This window comes from Eumetopias jubatus, unplaced genomic scaffold (assembly GCF_037043125.1).
Source record: "Eumetopias jubatus isolate StellerSeaLion01/CBP00866 unplaced genomic scaffold, mEumJub1_p1.0 scaffold_1, whole genome shotgun sequence".
Lineage (NCBI taxonomy): Eukaryota > Metazoa > Chordata > Mammalia > Carnivora > Otariidae > Eumetopias > Eumetopias jubatus.
Genome location: NW_028274807.1, coordinates 188,401,717 through 188,423,577, shown reverse-complemented (window position 1 = coordinate 188,423,577; position 21,861 = coordinate 188,401,717). Strand labels below are relative to the sequence as shown.

The 21,861-nt window shown below is 42.5% G+C and overlaps 1 protein-coding gene and 1 pseudogene across 2 annotated transcripts in view; one reads left to right on the top strand and one right to left on the bottom strand.

Annotated features, from left to right (window-relative positions):
• PTPRG (protein tyrosine phosphatase receptor type G) overlaps nucleotides 1-21,861 on the top strand; it is a 696,389-nt gene that overhangs the window by 497,660 nt on the left and 176,868 nt on the right. The gene's annotated exons all lie outside the window — the stretch shown is intronic.
• On the bottom strand, nucleotides 2,816-3,214 carry LOC114214611 (large ribosomal subunit protein eL43 pseudogene; annotated as a pseudogene).

The window sequence follows — 21,861 nt, the reverse complement described above, 5'->3', positions numbered from 1 at the left end:
TTCGTCCTTCCTTTAACCCGCTGTTCTCTGAGCATTCCGTCATGCATTAAAGCTGTTCCTTTACTTGCTTGCTTCTGCCTTTGTACTGTGAGATCGTTGAGGACTGGGAGTCTTCACTTGGTCATCACTGCATCTCTTGCAAGTGACTAACACTGTGGCTTGGTTGTGCCAATTCTTAACTAAATTCAGTGGAGACATACTTGGGCTCTGTTGTCTTGAATGGAGAGGAGCAACCTGATAGCCTATGAGCTAAGGAGTGTCAGAAACAGGCCCTAGGAGGTGAGGGACCTAAGAATACTACAACGGAAACTCTTTGAGGCTGAGCTCCATGTCTTGTTCCCCTTTTGTTTGTACCCGACCATCCACCTTTCCCTTGCCCACCTGTCAGTGTCTTGACCTCAGTTACTGTTCAGAAATATATACTGAGTAGGGCTAAGTTATAGGAATCCTCTCAGGGTCCTACCACAAAGTGAATCATCTGGGTTGTGGAAGAGCATGTCTAGGTGGTTGTTTGTGTAAGCTTTACCTAAGAGGGGCTGTGGTCATATAGAAGTTTAAGACCATCTCTTGAGATGGTCAAGGACATGAACGTGAAGGCTACAAGTCTCCTGATTCACTGAGGATGGTAACCCTCTGAGGATGTTAACAGGGCTCCATTGGGTCTGACATGCCAACAAAGGAATGTTTCTCCATTTACGACTGTGGTTGTGAAAAGGCAATCTTAAAGTAGTAGTGCATTCAGAGGCCTCAAAGGAGTGTTTCAGTGCCAACATGTTGATTGCAATGTTGATTGCAAACAACAATCTGTATCAGAGAATGTTTTTTGTACAGTTTCCTCCTAGGGTGCCTGGGTGGCTCAGTCAGTTCAGTGTCCTACTCTTGATTTCGGCTCAGGTCATGATCTCAGGGTTGTGAGATTGAGCCCCGTGTCGAGCTCCACGTTCCACAGGGAGTCTGCTTGAGATTCTCTCTCCCCCTCTGCCCCTTCCACTGCTGGCGCGGGTGCTCTCACATGCGCTTTCTCTCTCTCTCTCTCTCTTTCAAATAAATAAATAAATAAATCTTTTAAAAAATAATAAAAAATAAAGTTTCCTACCAAAATGCTTTTATCTCAGTAGATGGTGGATGGAGAGGCTTTTGTGGATTATTTTGCTATATTTCTTTCTGGCTTGCCTGTGGTTCTTTCTTTTTTTTTTTTTAAGGATTTCATAATGTGCAATTTATTTTTTTTTATTTTTTTAATTATTATGTTATATTAATCACCATACATTACATCATTAGTTTTTGATGTAGTGTTCCGTGATTCATTGTTTGCATATAACACCCAGTGCTCCATGCAGAACGTGCCGTCTTTAATACCCATCACCAGGCTAACCCATTCCCCCACCCCCCTCCCCTCTAGAACCCTCAGTTTGTTTTTCAGAGTCCATAGTCTCTCATGGTTCGTCTCCCCCTCCAATTTCCCCCCTTCGTTCTTCCCCTCCTGCTATCTTCTTTTTTTTTTTTTTTTTAACATATACTGTATTCTTTGTTTCAGCGGTACAGGTCTGTGATTCAACAGTCTTACACAATTCGCAGTGCCCACCATAGCATATACCCTCCCCGATGTCTATCACCCAGCCACCCCCTCCCTCCCACCCCCCACCACTCCAGCAACCCTCAGTTTGTTTCCTGAGATTAAGAATTCCTCATATCAGTGAGGTCATATGATACATGTCTTTCTCTGATTGACTTATTTCGCTCAGCATAATACCCTCCAGTTCTATCCACGTTGTTGCAAATGGCAAGATGCCGTTCCTTTTGATGGCTGCATAATATTCCAGTGTGTGTGTGTGTGTGTGTGTGTGTGTGTGTGTGTGTATATCACACATCTTCTTTATCCATTCATCTGCCGATGGACATCTTGGTTCTTGCCATAGTTTGGCTATTGTGGACATTGCTGCTATAAACATCGGGGTGCACGTACCCCTTCGGATCCCTACATTTGTATCTTTGGGGTAAATACCCAGTAGTGCAATTGCTGGGTCGTATGGTAGCTCTATTTTCAACTGTTTGAGGAACCTCCATACTGTTTTCCAGAGTGGCTGCACCAGCTTGCCTTCCCTGTGGTTGTTTCTTATTTATATCCTTCTGGGGTCTCTTTGTGATAGTTGATGGGTTAGTTTCTGTGTGTTTCAGGGCACCTCTATGTATGTTTCTTTGCTTTTTCTTGCTCTTGCTATTCTTTACATGTCTGTGTTTTTCTTCCTCTGTCCCCCTTTTTCTCCTTCAGATTCTCTAACTGAACAAAATGTAATATTTTCTCATTTATTTATTCATGCACTCATTTGCTAACTCATTTGTTCATTCTGCAGTATTTGTTAAGCATCTTCTCTGTGCCTTTCTCTATGAAATGTGTCAGTGTATCCTCAGAATACTAGCTTGCCCACAAAGTAATTGGGAAACTGGAGGTTTTGAAAAGAATTGGCTTCTGAATCCTTTCTTCAGTGGTAGCATCATTTTATTATTGGAATAGGAAAGGCAGATCAGGTAAGGGAGATGAAATATCAAGGAAAAAATACAAAAATGATATCTTTTGTACATTTTCCAAATGGTAAATATTTCATTTTAAAGTATGAAGTTCCCTATTTGTGAATTTTAGAACTGGGCTCTCCTGTCTGCATGTTTTTTTTTTCTTTCCTCCATCTTTCTACAAAGCAAAACACCACTGTGGAAGTATAACTCATCCCTTTTATGCATGGTGAGCTAAATCGATCTTTTTATTTTTTTGACCATCCCCTAGGAGTCTTTTCCTTATTTATTTATTTATTTTTTTTGCTACATAAATTAACCCATTTATTATAGGCTAGTAATGTTTCAAATGGTGAAGCTTCTACTGGTCTTTCAACTCCTTCAGTCTTCTGATAGCAGACTTTACTGTGACAGCAGAAGTTGTGTTGTAGGTCCAAGCGCCACCAGCGACAGTTTTCATGCAGGAGCCACAATGCCAGATCCCCACAGCTCGTCTTTTCATCTTTGTTTTGCCACAGAAGGAGCAAATGTACTTGGCGTGCTGGCTTATTTCAATCTTCTTCACCATTTTTCTGAGGGAAGCACCATAATGGGTCCCGTGTTTACCCACGATTCCGACCTTCTTGGTGCGTTTCGCCGTGTCGCCACAAACTAGGTCTGAGCCCAGAGAGCAGTCTTTTCCTTTTTTAAATGAAGAATACATTTGCTATCATTCCTATAGTTAGCTCTAATTTTTTTTTTTTTTTTACTTTTGACCATTCCTATTGGGAATGTGAAACAAGGGCCCCTACTGCATAGGAAAAAAGAAAAGAAAGAACAGATGCAAAGAAGGAAGAGAGAGAAAGGAGCAGGAAGAAGAGGAAGAGAGGGAGGGAGGAAAGGAACTAAAAGAGAAAAGGAATTACTAATTATACCCATCTACCAACACCCACCCCAAAAGCCAGTAACTATTTTCTCGTGGGAGAACTTGTGAGTTTGAGTCAGTGAGCGGTGGTGAGTTGTAAAACTTCCTTCTTAGACTGCTCTTCAGGCCAGTTGCAAATACTGACATGATTCTTAATTTCTTCCTTGCCAGTTGCTGATGTTTGAATATCATCCTTCTCACTTTTTCCACATCCTCGGTTTTATCCGGTTACAAGTTCACTTCTTTCACTACATTACCTAGAAGTGTAATTTCAGAATGTTTTGGGTTGATTAGGAAGGCTTTTTTTATACACACACAAAAATTAAAATACATATGTTCCAATTAAACTGTTTTAACAGCTTAATTGATTTCATAGGATTTACCATTAAGTGAAGGCTGCAGTCATTTTTAATGTCCGGATGCAAGTTTGGAGTAGATTTGTGGATGTACAACATTGAATTTATAGCCTATCAGGTGTTTTCAGTCCATCTCTTGTCTGCAAATGGCCTGTAATTCAAATTTCCTCTTAGCGGACATTACAGAGGACAATTTAATAATTGGCAAAGCATCACATAATTAAGAGACTTTGAAAAAGACCGTGTGAAAATCTTCTTTAATTAAATCATTGCACTTCAAGGATGGTTACCAAGTACTTTGCCCCTCTGTATATCACTAAGTGAAAATAGTTTAGAATCTGTCATTTGGTTTAGAATTTAGTTCTTTGGGCCATTTGTTCTCATAGAAGTCATAGAATCTGATTGTCATAGGGACATACTAGGAACTCTATAGCGGTCCACCAAACAGGACAATTTAGAGACCTAGCTCTGAGGGGTTTTAAGATTGACCATGATCCTCTAGCTCCTTGGCATCTACCAAGACAAGAGAATCCTGGTTCCGTGACTCCTGATCCAGTTCTCATTTTTCCTAGCCTTGCTCTTCCTGGAAGTGTGATCTAGTAGGTCCTTTGGCTGACTACAGCTTTTGGGAGATACAGATAAAGGACTTTGCATCCCAAGTAGAGAAGGAAGTGGCAATTCTTTTTCTTCCTCCTCCCCTCCCCCAGATCTAGTTGAAAAGATGCTTTTAAAAAGAATACGGGGGCGCCTGGGTGGCTCAGTCAGTTAAGGGTCGGCCTCTTGGTTTTGGCTCAGGTCGTGATCCCGGGGTCATGAGATTGAGCCCCATCGCTGGGGCTCTGCATTCAGCAAGGAGTGTGCTTGAGATTCTCTCTCTCCCTCTCCCTCTGCCCCTCCAACTGCTTCTTGCATGCGCATACACTCCCTGTCTCTCTTTAAAATAAATAAATAGAATACAAATACTGCTAATAAAAGTTAATATCTTATGTGGACTTAATTCATGTAAAATGCCAAAATAAAGTGCCTATAATTCAGTATTACCTTATTTAACCTTTACTGGGACCCCTCAAGGTATTATTATGCCCATTTTACAGATGCAGAAGCTTGAGGCATGGAGCTTCTTTTCAATGTCGATTTCGCAAGACTACACAGGCCAATAGAAGTTAGAGCCAGTATTTCAACAGCAACAGCCCGTCTCCAGGGTCTGTGCTCTTAGTGGAATACCGAATCAGAGAAGCTGGTGTTCTCTTCAAAAGGGTAGAGAAAGAAGTAGATATCATTGGTTCCAGTTATTATCACATGTATAGAAGTGCTTCAGGGCCTCTCTTAATTTTGCTGGTACCTGAAGAGCTAGTATCTTGTGACTTAAAACTGTGTTCTTATTCTTTCTGTCCATAATGAAGAACTTTGGTCCTATTCTATATTCTCTTGCCTGTAATTACGTTATACATTTGATGACAGCTTTTTTTTTTTTTTTTTTGCTTCTTCCTTTTTATAAAAAGGTATAGAGTGTTGAATGAATGGTGTAGTTAGATAAGGATAATGTGCGTGGATGGGGTAAAGATTTCAACAGTCACTTACTCACTTTTTTAATGACAGTGGTTCTTATGGGGGGGGAGGGGACAGGGACTTTGCCTTGTGGCTATGTCTGGAGACACTTGATTGTCGTACTGGGGTGGCGGTGCCCTGGCATCTAAGGGATAGAGACAAGGAACACTTGCCCAATGTCCTACAATACACAGGACAGCTCCTCCCAGCAAAAAAGTATCCAGCCCAGAATGTCAGTGCTGAGATTGAGAAACCTTGCTTCATCTTTACCAAGTAAGTATTTGAGGACACTTCAACGTTGTAATCTCAGTGGATGGGGGAGCTGTTTGCATTCTTCTGCTCGTTGATAGCCATAGGAATAACTAAAAATTTCCTGCCTGAGAATTCCCCAGTCGCTGGCCAACCAAGGTATGAAGATTTACATGCCAAAATATTTAAATCGGCCCCGTTTTAAATCAGCCCAGGTATTCCAGGTTCACCTATGCCCCTTTAAATTAAAGAGCCCACATGGGTGTTTATTCCCAGATGCTACAATGGTTTGTGAAAGGAGCACCAATTTGATAAAACACTCCCTCAGACATAGAAAAATAAACAAAGGTAAGAGCATGTGCAAATGCCTTTGAACTTGAAATCAGTGGGAGCTGGTTTGAAAACCTCAAAGATCAGTGAAACTCCCTTGTGGGGGGTGATAGGAGACTCTGTCTCTGCCAATCACAGCGCTACCCTGGTCCCATGGCTTCGCAGAATTTCCCAGGGCAGGATGCTGGTTTTATTTTAGGGATTTGTTACTGTCTCTGAAAGTCTTGTTAGTCTCCGTGCATCTAGGCATTATCCCAGAGGAATGATTAGCCATCTTTAACTGTATGAATTCTGATGCTACTCACCTGTGGTGCTGCAACACGGGATTGCCTATAGGAGAAGAAGCTTACAATTTTCTTTTGTATTTAGGCGTTACATTGAAACTACTGTTTGTTTTCTCTGTCTGTAGCGTCTTGATATATATATGGTATGTCTGTACCCATCTGAAGCCCAGAGCCTATTTCTGGAGGGTGCCTCTGACGCATACTTTCAAAGCACATGTCATGTACCGTTTGGGTGGTGTTTCAAAATAGACCAGTTTGCATAGATGCTTCCTATTTAGTGGGAATCCATTCAACCATTTTTACAGGATGTGATAACAAACCAGTAAGAAACTGAATTTCACCTATCTGTGTGAGACTTTGTATGAGTTTCCAGTAACCCCCTTTCCTCTGCACCTTGATCTTTGTAAGACTGTTTGGCCAACTCTGGTGTTTTTCAGGAATGCAACTCCTTTGGTTTGTGAGGGATTAGGAGACAGAGACAATGGGGAGAACTTCCAAAATAGAAATATTTTATCCTTCCTGCCTTTTAACTTGCAACAAGTAAGTGTCCAAATGGGATAGAGTAAAAGGCACAGTAGTTGGGGCTCACCTCATTTCTTTAAGACTGCCCATGTGTCTTTCGAGAAAATTATTAGTGTTGGATCCTCTCCGTTTTGGGCTTTCTTTGTGAGATCTGGGAAACATACCTGCACATAGACTCATCTGGACACATTTGTAAAACAGATTCTGTTTCTTAGCCTTCTGTGTTTTCTGAATATCTATGAAATTACATGATTTTGATGTGCATGCAAATTCCTAGGTAGCTGTATACAAAATAATACAATAGCACTAATTTAGAGCTTGCTTACCTGGAATTTGGGTTTGTCCAAAGTTGAGGTAAGCCAAGACTGTTGCTGAAGAAAGCATTAATTAAGCACATCAGTCCTATAGACAACACTGAATGAGAAGAATTGCTTAATCTGTGTATATCAATTGAGTACTATCAACCGATTTTATGTGGTATTCATTTGATATCAGTCCTTTGGTTCTAACAGATAACTTTTATATATCAAATAAATGGGTTTGGTCAGGAGTACTCTTAAAATCACACTACTAGGAATTGGTTTGCACCACATGTATGAAATAAAATCATATATCTCTGAAACAATACCCAGTTCTGACTCTTTGATAATGCAGTTCCTAGAACTTCTAGATTCTATTACTAAGGTCTTACTCGACTTTCTGCAGTGTTTTCCCTGGTGGCTTGGCATCCTTGAGCACCATTCTAATGAGGTTTCAGTGAATTATTTCTATTTTTAGTCACTCTCCAAAGGTGGCTGCCAGGCACTGGTTCTATTTTTTAAAAAAAAAAAAACAACAACCAATTATAGGGTTTAGCGCCAGATGTGTCAGAAATGCAAGCAGCTAACTAACACAAAGCCAATTCCTAAATCTTTCAGGAAAGGAAATGAATATTTAGGGCCACATCTGCACTTGGTAGGCTGACTAGCCTTCCCCCTTTTTTAATGGAAAGCAGCCTAAAGCTTTGGTTCTTCTCTATTTTACATTGTATAGATGTCCTCATCCTGCTAAAACAGTTCCGACAGGTAAAGTCACAAGTCTTCTAGAAAGAGATTTCCAGTTTCTGATTCTCTTTGAATATAAACATAGTTTTTTAAAATAGGTGACAGTTATGGACTCTGGTCATGTGTCAGGCCCTCTGCCAGTTCTGTCAAGCATTCTACATACATTATCCCACTCAGTTCTCATAACAGCTCTCTGAGAAGGAGATTCCGATTCCAGAACCTTCCCCAGATGCTTCGATTCCCTTCGATGATGAAATCAGTGTTTAGGAAAACCGCTGGAAAGGGTTGGGGTTTTGGAGTGAAAGGCTCTATGCTACAGTTCTAACTTGCCACTCACTGCCATGTTCCCCTAGACAAATCTATCTGTTCCCTCACTGCTTCAATTCCTTTTGTCCATCAGATGGAAATATTGATAGCGATGGGCTTGTTGTGAACTTCAGATGAGATCCGTATATATGAAAACACCATGGCGCAGACTTTGAAGCACTCCATACAATGTGTTAAAATAGTAACGATGATGGTGGCACTTAGTAATAACTAGAGCTGACCTGCTAAAATAAAAGGGAATACTTTGAACCCTTAGTCTTGCATATCCCGAAGCCTGGCCCAGAACTGGTAACATTCAAATAAATAAACATTTTGCTTGGGGTGCATCAGATGTGTGCCTCCTGCCAGTGTACTTGCATTTGGGTGGAGGGTGCTTCAGTTCTCGGATGGCCTTGGCTGGGAGACAAGATTCCGAATTCTCAGGGGTTGTTGTTGGTGCTGTCACTCACTAATTCAAGAGGAGGTAACCAAATTCAAATTTCCTCAAGGAGCATCGACACGTCTGTCTTACTACTTTCAAGAGGAGCTAAAGTAATTAGTTGTAACACCTTGGCTAGTGAAATAAATAGTTATTTAATTGGAGCCGCCAGGCATCTGAGAGCGAGACAAGCAACATATGATATGGGCCCGGATGCCTGCAGATGGTGGGGAGGCCATTTGGAAGTAAAAGGGCCTCCTCGGATTTTCCACTGGCCCCCAGTGACTGCTTATTAATTCCTGGGAGTGAGTTTCTCTCCACTGGCAAAGGTGTAAACCAGGCAGCCTTTATGTGGCCTTATTTGTGCTGGAAATGTCTCCTCATTTAGGAGATCCCTTATTAGTGTCTACTTGGTTAGAGGCACTGCCATCCATAACGATGTGATCGTTACAGATTTTTAAATACTATGGCCTGTGAATTATTGCCGTTTGTGGCAGTTCATTTCACTCGTCCTTGTGTTTGATGCGCACTGAAGATTAGGGTTGTGAGTAGGAAGTGCGTTCCCTTCTGCATTTTGGCAAGTGTGGCCGTGTCCCCCCTCATCGAAGGGGAATGAGATAACCCCGAACACACGCCCCTCTCTTCTCTCTGTAACCCTTCTCTTGCTTCTTTGTTACTTCCCTTTGCAAAGCCATGGAGTCACGATGGTGTCCCATGTACGGCGGTCAGCGTAGTGTCCAGAGGATTGAGTAAGGCATGGTCCCTGTTGTCGAGGGCGTGACTCCATGCTCTCTCTCTCTCCCTCAACACACACGTACACACACACACACACACCCACACACACAGATGCGTGCACATATCCACACACTTGCAAGCTCCTTAAGACAAGGACCTCTGCTCGTTTGGTGTTAATATTCTCCATGCTGACCATAAAGATATTGAATGAAAGCAAGAGACATCACTTGAGAGTCTGCTTGATAAAGAAAATGGACTCTAAGGCCCAACAGCTTGATTAAATCCCAGTTCTGCCCATAAGTAACGGTTAACTTCGGTCAGGTTCACTTAGCCTTTCTGCCCCTGGGTTTTCTCATCTGGAAAATGGAGCCAATAATAAGATACCTATCTTGGAGGGTTGTTGTGAGGACTGTAGTAGTTAACACAGGTGAAATGACTATGTGCCCAGTACATAGGAAGTCCTCAATCAATGTCCACTTTCATTACCACTGAAGCAACAACATGCATTGTTATTAGTGAAGTGGTAAAAAATTAGCCACCAAACATAACAGTAATGTGGACAGTAGAGTGGTTAGCCTTCGCTGTGTGGGAGAGGCAAGGCATGCTCACCTGAACAGGGTTTATGACATATCATCTGTGGGTTTTTTTCTCTTCTTCCCTAGACTTAGTAGGCTGAAAGGGCATGGACAGTTGTCCTTCACGGTGGCGGGGCAGTGGGATCGCTGAGCAAGCGCTAAGTAACACTGATACCTGGGTCCCTCTCCTGGGACTTCGATGGCATTGGTCTGGGAGGTGGCCTGAGCATCGGTATCTGTAACAGCTTCTCACGTGATTCTTCAGTGCAGCGCAGGTTGTGAGAACTACCAGCCCACCCCCACTCCTGCCCAGCCGGCCCTCTGCTTAGCAGGTGATGTTCCTTTAGACCCTACTCTGTGGGCGTCTCGTTTTCTTGAGAGACTGCTGAGACCCTGCGGAGCCTCCCTTGCTCCACTTCTCAGAGAAGCACCAGTGCCACGCAGATTCTGTTCTCACATTATAGGGAGCGGTTTCAGGAAATGCTGTCCTCTGTTGGGGACTCCATCTTGTATTTATGAAAGCAGTAAAATTCTCAGAGGTGTAGGGGAGCCTGGTCATTTGTGCCTCCTCCTAATTTGGGCCAGAAGAAGCTCAGGCGTAAGCATTGTTTGGTGATAAGGCAGATTGAGCGATATGACGGGGACTGGAGCTCACATGAGTCTACCTGTCTTGGTCCCTGGAGAGGCTGAGCAGAGTAAGGCCAACCTGGCTCATGAACCCAGGAACCAGGGGTTAGGACTGGGGTCTTGTCTCCGCCGGCTAGGTTTGCTTAGTGCTGGAGGCTAGAAGCAGGGGCATCCCCTCTGACTTGGGGATGGCTGGGGAGCTGGGAGGACAGCTCCAGGGGAGAGGGCTGTGCTTGCTTTTCTTGGAGTGGCCCAGCCATTGAGGAAGGAGGATTGCCTTTCCCTTGGGGAGGGGGCTGTGGAAGGCAACTGGGAGCAGGAAGTTGGAAGGAGAAGAGAGCGCTTCCCCAGCACTTGTGAATCAATGCGGGTTGGTACAGATTTCCACTTCGGAGGGAATGTGGGAGAGAGAAAGAGAGAAAGAGTACATGCTTCTGATGTTTCCATCTTTGTCCTCCTGCTCCTTCTGTGACAAATAATATTAGGGAGGAGAGTTTTATGTTTCTGTCGGCCGGTCTATACCTGTTACTTTTTTTGATGCCTCAGGTTTGTGCAGTAGGAACATCTATGCCTACCTGACAAATGAGGAAACCAAGGAACAGCCATGTTTGATGATTGGGCCAAAGTCACAGGACTGGAAAATGGTGGGATTTGAACCCATGGCTTCCGTACTCTGGAGGCTCTTCCTCTCTTCTCAACCTCAATATTATGCTGCTTCGTACCATCCTGTAAACCCCATAGCCCCCCTCTGCTCCCCAGAACTGTAGACCTGGGGTGGACGCCCTGGTGGCCGTTCCCAGGACCTGACCCAGTTAGGACTCTAAGGGAAAGTCTTCACTGGAGAAACCTGTATTTTTGAACCACTTCTCCTGCCAGCACCTCTTGTAAAATTTGGATGATGCTAAGGTGGTGAGAGCTTTGCGTTTTCTACTACCCTGCCTCCAAAGCACATGCTTTTAATTAGCTACCTATGGAACCTAGCTTCAAGCCCAGCAAAACTGGATTTTTATGGTGGGTTCCATGCAGCTCCCTCAGCCCCGTTGCTTCTGTAAAAGATTTTGGATCTGGGACGTTCCAAGCTCTGGTGGCCTTTGCTCGACGTCTCAGTACCAGAGCCAGGCCCCACCTATGACCCCGTGTCTCTGGTGAGGCCATCTGGAGTTGATGCCGAGCCTCCCCAACCCATGGGGCCAGGAGGCAAATGTGTTTGCCTCGTGAGCCTGAGGAGGCTTTGGGGGGTTGGCTGATGAGCCTCTGGGTGCTGCTGAAACTCTTCAGAAGCCCAGAAGCAGTTCTGCTCACATCTTAGCTGTGTTCTGCCAACACTAGGCATTTTTTGATGTTTCCAGATCAGGAAGGCTGTGACCTGCTGCAGGAGTACTTCTGTCCACGAGCTGCCTTTGCCCATCCGATTGATAATCTACCTTCCGTGCCTTTATCTGCCCACGCCCCAAAGTAATAATCTTCTCCCCTCTCGCTTTATAAATGATGAAATGTGGCAGTGTTTTTCTGTCAGGCAAATGTGTAAAATCAGCCCAGACACCCAGCAAAGTACTGTGCCTTCAATTACATCCTTGTTGTAAAAGCTTCATTGAAAAATTCTTGAGCCATAAAGCAAAGTGAGAGCAGTATCTACCATCACAAGTTGTGAAGCAGAGATGGTCTTGGTGTCAGAGGTCTTGGTGTCAGAGGGGCCTCTGGTAGGCAGTGATGCTATCAGTCATCGACAGTGTCAAAGCTACATCCCCTGTGTGGCCTTCAGTGTGCCAGAGAAGTATGTCTAAAAAGATTTTTACTATTTGGTTTGGGTGCTGCCTAACTAAGGACTTCTAAGACTCTTCTGCATACAAATGACAATAGTGGACTCTATACCACGAGTCCAGCAGATCATGGACCGTTCTGCATCCTCCATGAAAGAACCCATTTAGTATCTAGGTCTTTCCAGCTTCTGTGTATAGAATTATCTGTCTCCTTTCAGTTTTCATTGACCAACTATTTCTTGTAGCCAAGTGTATACCAGTCTCTCTGATAGGCACCGGGGCTACCCTGGTAGACACATAACCATGTGGTCTTTGTCCTTTGCCAAAATCATAGTCTGTTAGAGGAATAGATACTCATCAGAGAAATGTGCCAGTGGATGCATAATTCAGTCGGTGTTAAGTCCAGCGAAGAAAAGAGATAGTCAGAGCTTCAAGAGCACACGATGGGAGGGTCAAGAAGTTCTCAAGTCCAAAGGATAGCACGCGTGATGACTCCAGTGTGGGAGAACAGAGTGCCCGTGGACCTACAGGAAGGTGCTAGGGCTGGCGCTGGACCCCACGGACCCTTGAAGGCCATCAGCTCTAGACTTTTATCCGGGAGCCATTGAAAAACTGGCTTGGGCAAGGGGACCAACTTGGTTAGCTTTTTGGAGCTCATCAGGAACACTGTGGCGAGCTTCAGGCTGGAGAGAAGCCTAGGAGGATACACTGTCACCCGTTTGTCATAAAGAAAAGAGATGGTGGTAGCTGGAACCTGGGGAAAAATTATCTCTTTCTATTACCAAGATTGTGGGAATTTTATGTTCTTATGGAGGAGGAAGAAAATTAGTTTCAGGCTCTGGGAGCATGCATCTGAAGTAACTTGGTGACTAATGAAAATAACACTTCTGGGGTAAGAAAGCAGGTCAGAGGGGTTTATGAATGCTGCTCACGATCGGGTTTGTAGAAACATCCTCGTTGTTTTGATACTGGCAATTTCATTGCTTTTTGCATTTGATGTTTTCTCCTGTTTGTGTTTATTTCTTTACTTGTTTTATGGGCATTGTGCAAGTGTATTGAATGGGCCTTCTGTCTTCTTCGGCTTCCATTTTAATTTTGGAGAGCCGGACAGGGCTATGATTATGATTATCAGTTCATATGTGCATTTTGCCGGGGTGTTGTCATTGCAAATTCACCCGACTGCTTTCTGCTGTGAAAGTTAATTTTGCAGGCACATTGCAAAACCTGGAAACCCACCGATCGAACTTCTTGGAGGGGAATTCAGTCATGTGTTTTGCAAATAGTTCTCAGATGTCTGATATATAAAAATTAGAGTCGTCATTTATAATATCACATTATCTCTCCACCCTCTGTGTTTCAGGACAGATTGATGACCTGGCTGAAACCTGATTATAATTATCACAATAAAAGGCCAAATTAGGTGGATGGCCCCTAGCTGCAGTGGCCTTTAATGCCAATCACACTTACACTCTGTTGCAATTTACAGTTTAAAAGACCTTCCATTTAGGTTTCTTTTATGGCACAGAAGGATTTTTTAAAAAAACACAGTTTACCAGCTCATCTTCAAAACACAAAGCAAAAAGCCATCCATCTGAAAAGTGAAATTATGGGGCTAAGCTGGCTTAAGATGACACCATTAGGAGCCCACTGTCAGAAGCACAAAAAAGCCCCTAGCCAGTTACTATTATCATGCATTTAAGCAAAGGGCAAACTCTCAGATTCTCTTTGTAACTGATTGCCTTGCTCCACTTAGTCCTATAAAGGAGATATTGGTTGTAAAACCTAATGGTATGAAATAGACCTGGTAAAGGATGGCCTTCCCAGTTCCTTTAGATCTTGCTCATGTAATCTTCCTGCTGCAAAGTGAGAATATGACTCCTATTAAATGTAGTTCAGGATGTTCTGCCAAAGGCGATATTATTACTCCTCCAGACCTGTGACTGTTCCAGCAAATGAAAACTTAAGTAACTCCACAACAGCACCTAGTGTTCTTTAAAGAACTCCTGGTTTGAGCAAGCATTTCCACATAAATAAACACTCTCAGGAGTTTTGACATGCTCATGTTACTGGTATATGAATGTGAATTTTGGGGGCACGCCTCTTTTAGGGGCAAAAGAGGAGTGAGTCCTCTACAGCCCTCCCCCAAATTAGAAAATCCCATAGCATAGTAGGGATCTGCTCAGAAAACAGAGTTCTAGATGGTATCCCTTGTGTGAAATAAACTTCACTCAGACCTTTGGACCCTCTCTATCCAGAACGCTCAGGAAATAGACTTTTCAAGAACCCCGCCCCCCAAATAGTCCAAAAGTTAAATTCAGTGTTTTGTATATTAAATAATAATGAAAATGATACTGAATTATGTATTTAATAAAGAACAAGTATTAACTAGTCAGAAAATACTTAAAAACTAGACATTTGTTTTCTCAAGGATCTCTTCCATGGAATTTCTATCCTGCTATAGTCTTTCTATTTTGAAACGTGGGTTAAATTAAATTATGTATTTTTAATACAGAGGAATGGTGTTGATTTTCCTCCTCAGTCCTCTTCTGATTTTCTATTATTTTAGAAAGGACACAAAGTATATTATTTATGTTTTTAGAAATACTGTTAAGTGGAATGACAAGCGTAGCCAAACAGCATCATCTCAGAAAGCAATCTCTGGCAGAGGAGACATCTGGGATTCTCAAAAGTACTTTCAGTAAAAAAAAAATTTTTTAAACGTAGTATAATGCTAGGAAATTAACTTTAGTCATTAAAGCAGGCAATAAATATCTCAGAGTAATTACCACCATGATACGTCACCAGGCTTGAACGGTCACTATCTTAGAGATTTACTAATCCTAATTAGACATTATGTTCTTTATGGGTCCTAAACTTTTGAGAGATTAAGTAGCTAATTGATAAAAGAACTAGAACGAATACTTTAATACCATTTTACCTTTCTACAGGGCTTGACAATTCGTCAACTGCCTTTACTTACATTGTTTGATCCTTAGGACAAGTAGGCAAATAAGGTATTGTGGATTTTATCCCACCTCCCATCCTGGCCCTCATTTCTGTTCTGGAGATTTTTCCTAACAGACTTGGAGAAAGAAAAATCAGAGGCTAAGTGACTTTGCCCTAGATCACAAAGCTGGAACTGCCTGACACTAAATATTATGCCCATATTCTTTACTTCCTTCCAGGAAAGCTGATGTATCTGTAACTGTTGGCCTTCTCTTAGGTTTCATGGGTGGACAAGTTCAGTGAGTGTTCTGAAAGGCATGCTAGGTAATTTGATATTTACGTCCAGGAAGGCAGCAAGGTCTAGTGGTTCCTAACCTTCCATGCCTCGAACTCACCATTAACAGGTGGTAGGACTGAATCGAATCCATGCACTGAAAGGGTTGTAGCCACAGAGTGTATCCTGACTGTAGGGAGGAGACACTGAACATGTAGAATGTCTTAGAAACAAAAGTGCATCTTTCATTGGCACTGGACAAATTCTGAGACGATGAACTTTTATTCAAATTTAGAACTTAGTGTTGTTTGAGACAGGAAGTGCCTCTGACAGCCATCAGCCATATAGCTGCGTTTTCGGATGTACTCCTAAAATTCCCACATTTAAAGATTCTCACCGTCGGTGCTAGAGGTGGGATCCCTGTCTGGGCTGTGACTGTCTAAGAGGATTTGCTTGTACTTGTGACTCGGAGCAAAGTACCAGAATCCACCATTGGATTCGTGTAGGGTTTTCAAAACCATTTCTGCTTTCACCACAGCTTGTGGTTGAAACAAACCCTCAGTGTGGAATATGGGTGTTTTTTTATTCTTTACCACCCACCCCTACTTACAGTAGTCTTTCAAAATGGTATTTTAGGACTGAAACTTAATCCTGAGAAAGGTGTTCCAATGGTGGAAAAGGTTTGGGCACAAAAGTGTTCATTACACTATTATTTATGATAATGAACAAGTCGATATGCCCAGTCTTTCAGAAATGATGTAAATCAGGCCCATCCTGAAGCTGGAATATTATGTAGCCATTAAAAGTTACGCTTTATGGAGACTCTGGATGACCTAAGTGACAAAAATCACATTATTAAATAATACTATTATTGATAAAATATCATTACTGTGACTAAACAAAGCAATTAAGAGCAAACACACATATTTGTACGTATTATGAGGTGCTCATCTAAGCACTTGACATACATCATGTCACGTTGAGGTTAGTACTCCTGGTACTTATGAGGGAAGTGCTTTTGGTAAGTTCATTTTTTAGATGAGGAAACTGGATTCCAGATGTTGGGTCACACAGCTAATAAGTGGAGGAGTGGGGATTTGAACCCCTGTCTTAACCACTCTGGTTGTTCTTCCAGATGTAATGTTTGTCACACATGATCTCCTCCATATTGCTGCATGTGTGCATGTGTGTATGGAAAATTTGGAAGGGCATGTGACCCAATTTCCGGCTCTGGTGACCGGTGTGGTGGGAATTTGGATGGCTTAACCTTGTCATAGTGTTTCTGTCTCTTCACTTGATCGTAGCCAAAAAGCCTTCCAAAGAACATGTGCTGTTTTTGTTATTAGGACATAATGCAATTTTAAATAAATGAATAAAGGGGAGCCTTCTTTACACTTCCGGAAATTCCTGTCACTGAGTGAAAACCCACACCTACGCTGTCATTCCTGTGTCTTCCAGTTTCTGTGCAGTCAGACCACAGTGGCCAGGCTTCTTCCACCATGATATGGAGGTATCACTTGAGTGAGTTTGGAAACATTCCAAATTTGCCTGGACATTTTTCTGCTTGTCAATCATATGCAAAAATCCAGGAGGCACGGGAGAATATATAATCTGAGTTCTGGATCCCTCAGATCCCATCTTGTAATTTTTAGTTGATTTGGCTAAATATATGGGCAGTTTAGCCATGGAACAAATACAAGTAAAGACTTTATGGAATAAATAATGGGAAACATTTTCAAATAGTGAGCTGTTTCCATTGAACTATGGACAGATGGGGTGTTTATGCTATTTCAAATGCAGCCCCCCCTTTTTTTTAAGTCTTTTGCTGGTAAAAAATAGAATCAGAGTTCTTTTGTTTTTTCCTTGACTTTCTTCTAAACCTATTTATTTATTTATTTATTTATTTATGAGAGAGCAAGTATACAGTTGCGTGAGCTAGGGAGAAGGGCAGAGGTAGAGAGAGAATCCCAAGCAGACTCCACGCTCAGTGCAGAGCCCCATGCAGGGCTCAGTCCCACAACCCTGAGATCATGGCCTGAGCTGAAATCAAGAGTTGGATGCTTAAAGGACTGAACCACCTAGGCGCCTCTCTGCTAAACCATATTTTCAGTGTTTGCCTTTATAAACTATAATTTGCAATGATCAAGTCATACCCCAAATGCTAAAGGAATCTCTTGAAAGACATTTGAAAGAGTCCCTTTCTTTTAAAAATATGTATGAAGATAGTTACCAATAAAACATTGGTTGAAGATTTGCTTCAACATAATTGGTGGATGTGAGGATAAAGATGAAAGAAGATTGGTCATGAAGTGGAGTGATGAGCTTATAGGAGCTCATTACTCTTTCTACCTTTGTTCATGCCGAAACATTGTCATCATCAAAAAAATGAATCAGACACCTAACTGCTCTCCTGGTGATTCCATTGCATCATGAGACGCAACAAATGTCGTTTGAAAGGGAAATTTTCAGGGAAGTTACATAGAACTTTAGTCTATAAAATGCCAAAACAAGCAGTTAAAATGTGAAAAATTGTGACAGTCTATCACATTGTTTGCATACAAGGCTTAACCATGCCAAAGAATAATTTGACGGGTTTTTTTCAACTTAGCTAACCTCATAGTAATCATATTAATGGGTTTTGATATGGTAAGTGTGGCTTTTGAGCTGTCAGCCTTTTAGAAGCCCTTAATCTCTTACCCATGAACTTTTGTGCAAGTATCTGAAATGTCCCATTGGATTTCAGACTCTCAGCCCTCCAGGCCATCCTACCTGTTCGCTTGAGACGGGTAGCACTTTTCCTTCGTCATGATCCTTGCCTGGAATTTGACAGTGAACCTCTGGTTACCTGTGCATAAAATCCGTGTTAGTCTGGCCTAAACCTACCCTGAAGATTGATTGCTTCGACTACAGACCATTTCCTAGAAATGGAACCATACAATGAAGCAAAGAGCATTTTGAAACCTCTTGATACTCATTTTCAAATAGTCTTCTGAACAGGTGGCACCACGGTGCTCCTACCGAGGATGTAACTGTGCCCATTTCACCACACACACAAAGAAGCAGTGGGCATTATTATTTTTCAGAATCTCTCCTGATATGGGGGGTGGGGTTCTCCTTTTTATTTATTTATTTTTTTAAAGATTCATTTTTTCATTTTAGAGAGAGAGAGCACGTGAATGGGGGTGGGGGAGGCGAGGGCCAGAGAGAGAGAGAGAGAGATAGAGAGAGAGGCAGAGAAGCAGTCTCGCCACTGAGCGCAAAGCCCAGCACAGAGCTGGATTCCAGGACCCCGAGATCATGATCTGATCCGAAACCAAGAGTTGGAAGCTTAACCGACTAAGCCACCCAGGCGGCCCCAAAGTCTCCTTTTGAAAAAAATTGTCACGGAGGATAAATATTTCCCAAGTTTTCATTATTGTTCACTTCTTTTTCCATTTAAAATGTATTTGTTCATAAATGCCCATCCTTTTAAAAAAATTTTTATTTATTTATTTGACAGAGAGAGACACAGTGAGAGAGGGAACACAAGCAGGGGGAGTGAGAGAGGGAGAAGCAGGCTTCCCCGCTGAGCAGGGAGCCCAACTCGGGGCTCGATCCCAGGACCCTGGGACCATGACCTGAGCCGAAGGCAGAGGCTTAACAACTGAGCCACCCAGGTGCCCCATAAACTCCCATCTTTTATTATTATCATATTTAGAGCACTGTTTTACAGCAGGATGCAGGCTCACCCTCTGTTCTCATATGTAAACTTGCTGAGAAGATCCTGTTATCTGACCCATTTCTGCATTCGCAGTACCTGCTCTAATGTCTGGTGCAGGGTAGCTACTCAAATGTGCATAGAATACAATAGTGTCCATTTTGAGTAGGAATTTCTATAATATTTGTTGTTAGGAAATCTATTTTATTTCATCAGTGCGTCTGAGAGGAAACCCCTGGAGGGTTCTGGGAAGCCAGTGGCTGTAATGCAGGAATAATTGCCCTTCTGATTCGTGAGCTGTGCTTTCCATACCAGTAGCATCTTGTGGGAAAAGGAACAGTGTTGTACTGAAATGTGCAGATTGATTGTATGACATCACACTCACCAGTAATTTCTCTTGCACTCATGCCATCGCCTAAATTAAAGACTTAGTATGATTGACAAATTTGGGGAAGACTTTTTTTTAGCTTGTTGCTATAGATTATTCTAGTGGCATTTTTTTTCCATTTCTCAATCTTGGTATTAAAAATTAAGAGATAAATCAGAAGCTTTTTATTATTTCTTTTTTTTTTAAGAATTTATTTCTGTGTGGGCGCCTGGGTGGCTCAGTTGGTTAAGCAACTGCCTTCGGCTCAGGTCATGATCCTGGAGTCCCGGGATCGAGTCCCGCATCGGACTCCCTGCTCAGCAGGGAGTCTGCTTCTCCCGCTGACCCTCTTCCCTCTCATGCTCTCTCTCTCTCAAATAAGTAAAATCTTAAAAAAAAAAAAAAAAAAAAAAGAATTTATTTCTGTGTAAGCTTTACACCCAACGCAGGGCTCGAACCCATGGCCCCGAGATCGAGAGTCGCATGCTCCACCAACTGAGCCAGCTAGGCACATCACTTTATGTTATTTCTTGCTAGTGCATCTTTTTTCGTTTCCTGCTTCCCTTCTTTCCCTCATGATTTTTGGTCCTATAAAAATCCCTTTTTCATAGAGATTTTCTCATAAATCTTGTTTCTCAGCTATTTCTCATCAACTTTCCTTCACTTTGTATTTCTAGCTTCTGGGAGCACTGAACCCAAAGTTATGTGATTTTCCTGTGGCATGCCTGGACTCTGGTAAAACCTGAGAAAGCCAATCTTTTAGGTTCTTACTGTTCTGGGTAGATGTCCATTATGTCACAGTCTTTTTTTTTTTTTTAAGATTTTATTTATTTGACAGAGAGAGACACAGCGAGAGAGGAAACACAAGCAGGGGAGTGGGAGAGGGAGATGCGGGGCTCGATCCCAGGACCCTGGGATCATGACCTGAGCTGAAGGCAGACGCCTAACGACTGAGCCACCCAGGTGCCCCATTATTACATCACAGTCTTAATGAAATTTTGTGTCACTCAGCTTTCCCCAGGTCACCGCCACTTACAGAGCTAAGCAGAATTTTGCCTTCTCTTCTCCCACATTGTGCATGGAATTCCTCTGAAAGAGTAAAATAAGAGTCATCCATTTTAAACACCTCAGATTTCAGTCCTGTTTTTCTAAAAGCATCTTCCCTGTTCCCACAGTCTGAGATGTACCTAGAAAGGCCAACCCTAGGAAGGAATATTTGATTACCCACCCCCAGTTCAGTCCATCTCCTCAGTTCCTCGTTCCATCAAAGCCTATGATGCTTTCTCCTTCTTTTCATTCTGGTGTCATTTGGTGACAGATGGTGAATAAAAGCAGCGATCCCAGGCCAGGTGAGAGAGTATCTGTGTCTGCATTTTGACGACACCTGTCACTGGAGAATGTAGGCATACAGACTGAGATAGTGTCCAGGGACAAGGCAGAGGAAGTGGGCAATCTGGAGGCCCCTACCAGCTGAGGAGTGTACTGGGGTCTCACGAGCTTATGCAGTTTTGATCTGATTTTGTAGGTAGACCCAAATTTTTAAGCAACTGGCATTTCACAGGAGTTGCTCATAACTTGACTCATGTTTTCTCTTGCTTGACTTTCCCACCATGAGGTGCAGGATTCTGTACAATAAAATCATCAGTGAAATAAAAGCACAGTCAACATTATGCCACACCTGTGATTAACCAAGGTTGTTAGTTCAGGTTCTAGAATATTAGGTATATTTTTTTATTCTCTGGCGTAACTGCTTAGTACTATGCTTTGGTAAAGAGAGTAAGCTAGAATTGTTTCCCTAGGTGACCTGCTATCCAATCTGCATGTCATTTTCAAATCAGCTGAACTGTCCAAACTAAAGCAATCCACCAGCAGAAATCTACCCCCAACTTCTTGCCAAGCTAACATTCTGGTGGGACTGCAGAAATGGAAGAATTTATCATTTTGACCTCTTGACGTGACAGGCTTTTTTGACACAGGGCAAAAGAGAGGAGGAATATGCTTACATTTACTCTGTGATCAGCTGTCTTTCTGTTGGCCTCCTAATACTTTCTGTTCTGAAATATAGAGAGAGAGAGGGAAGAGAGAGAGAAATGCATGGATATACGTGTCTGTATCTGCATGTAAGTTTAGCTATTTACTGTCTCTTAAGTGTCACCGTCAGTCTGTCCTGTGGTTCCTAGATTATAGCAGAGCTTTCCAACTCTAGCTGCTAACACTGCTTCATCAGGGCTGTTATCCTCTAGCCAAATCAGCAGAGAATGAGCCCTGCCTGGTTTTGAATATGAAGCTTCGTGGCTTATTCGTCTCCCTCGAGTTATCATTTGTCTGATGTCCTCTGCTTGGGGTCACACACGGTGCTACAGCCCACACTTTCTACTACGTGGGAGG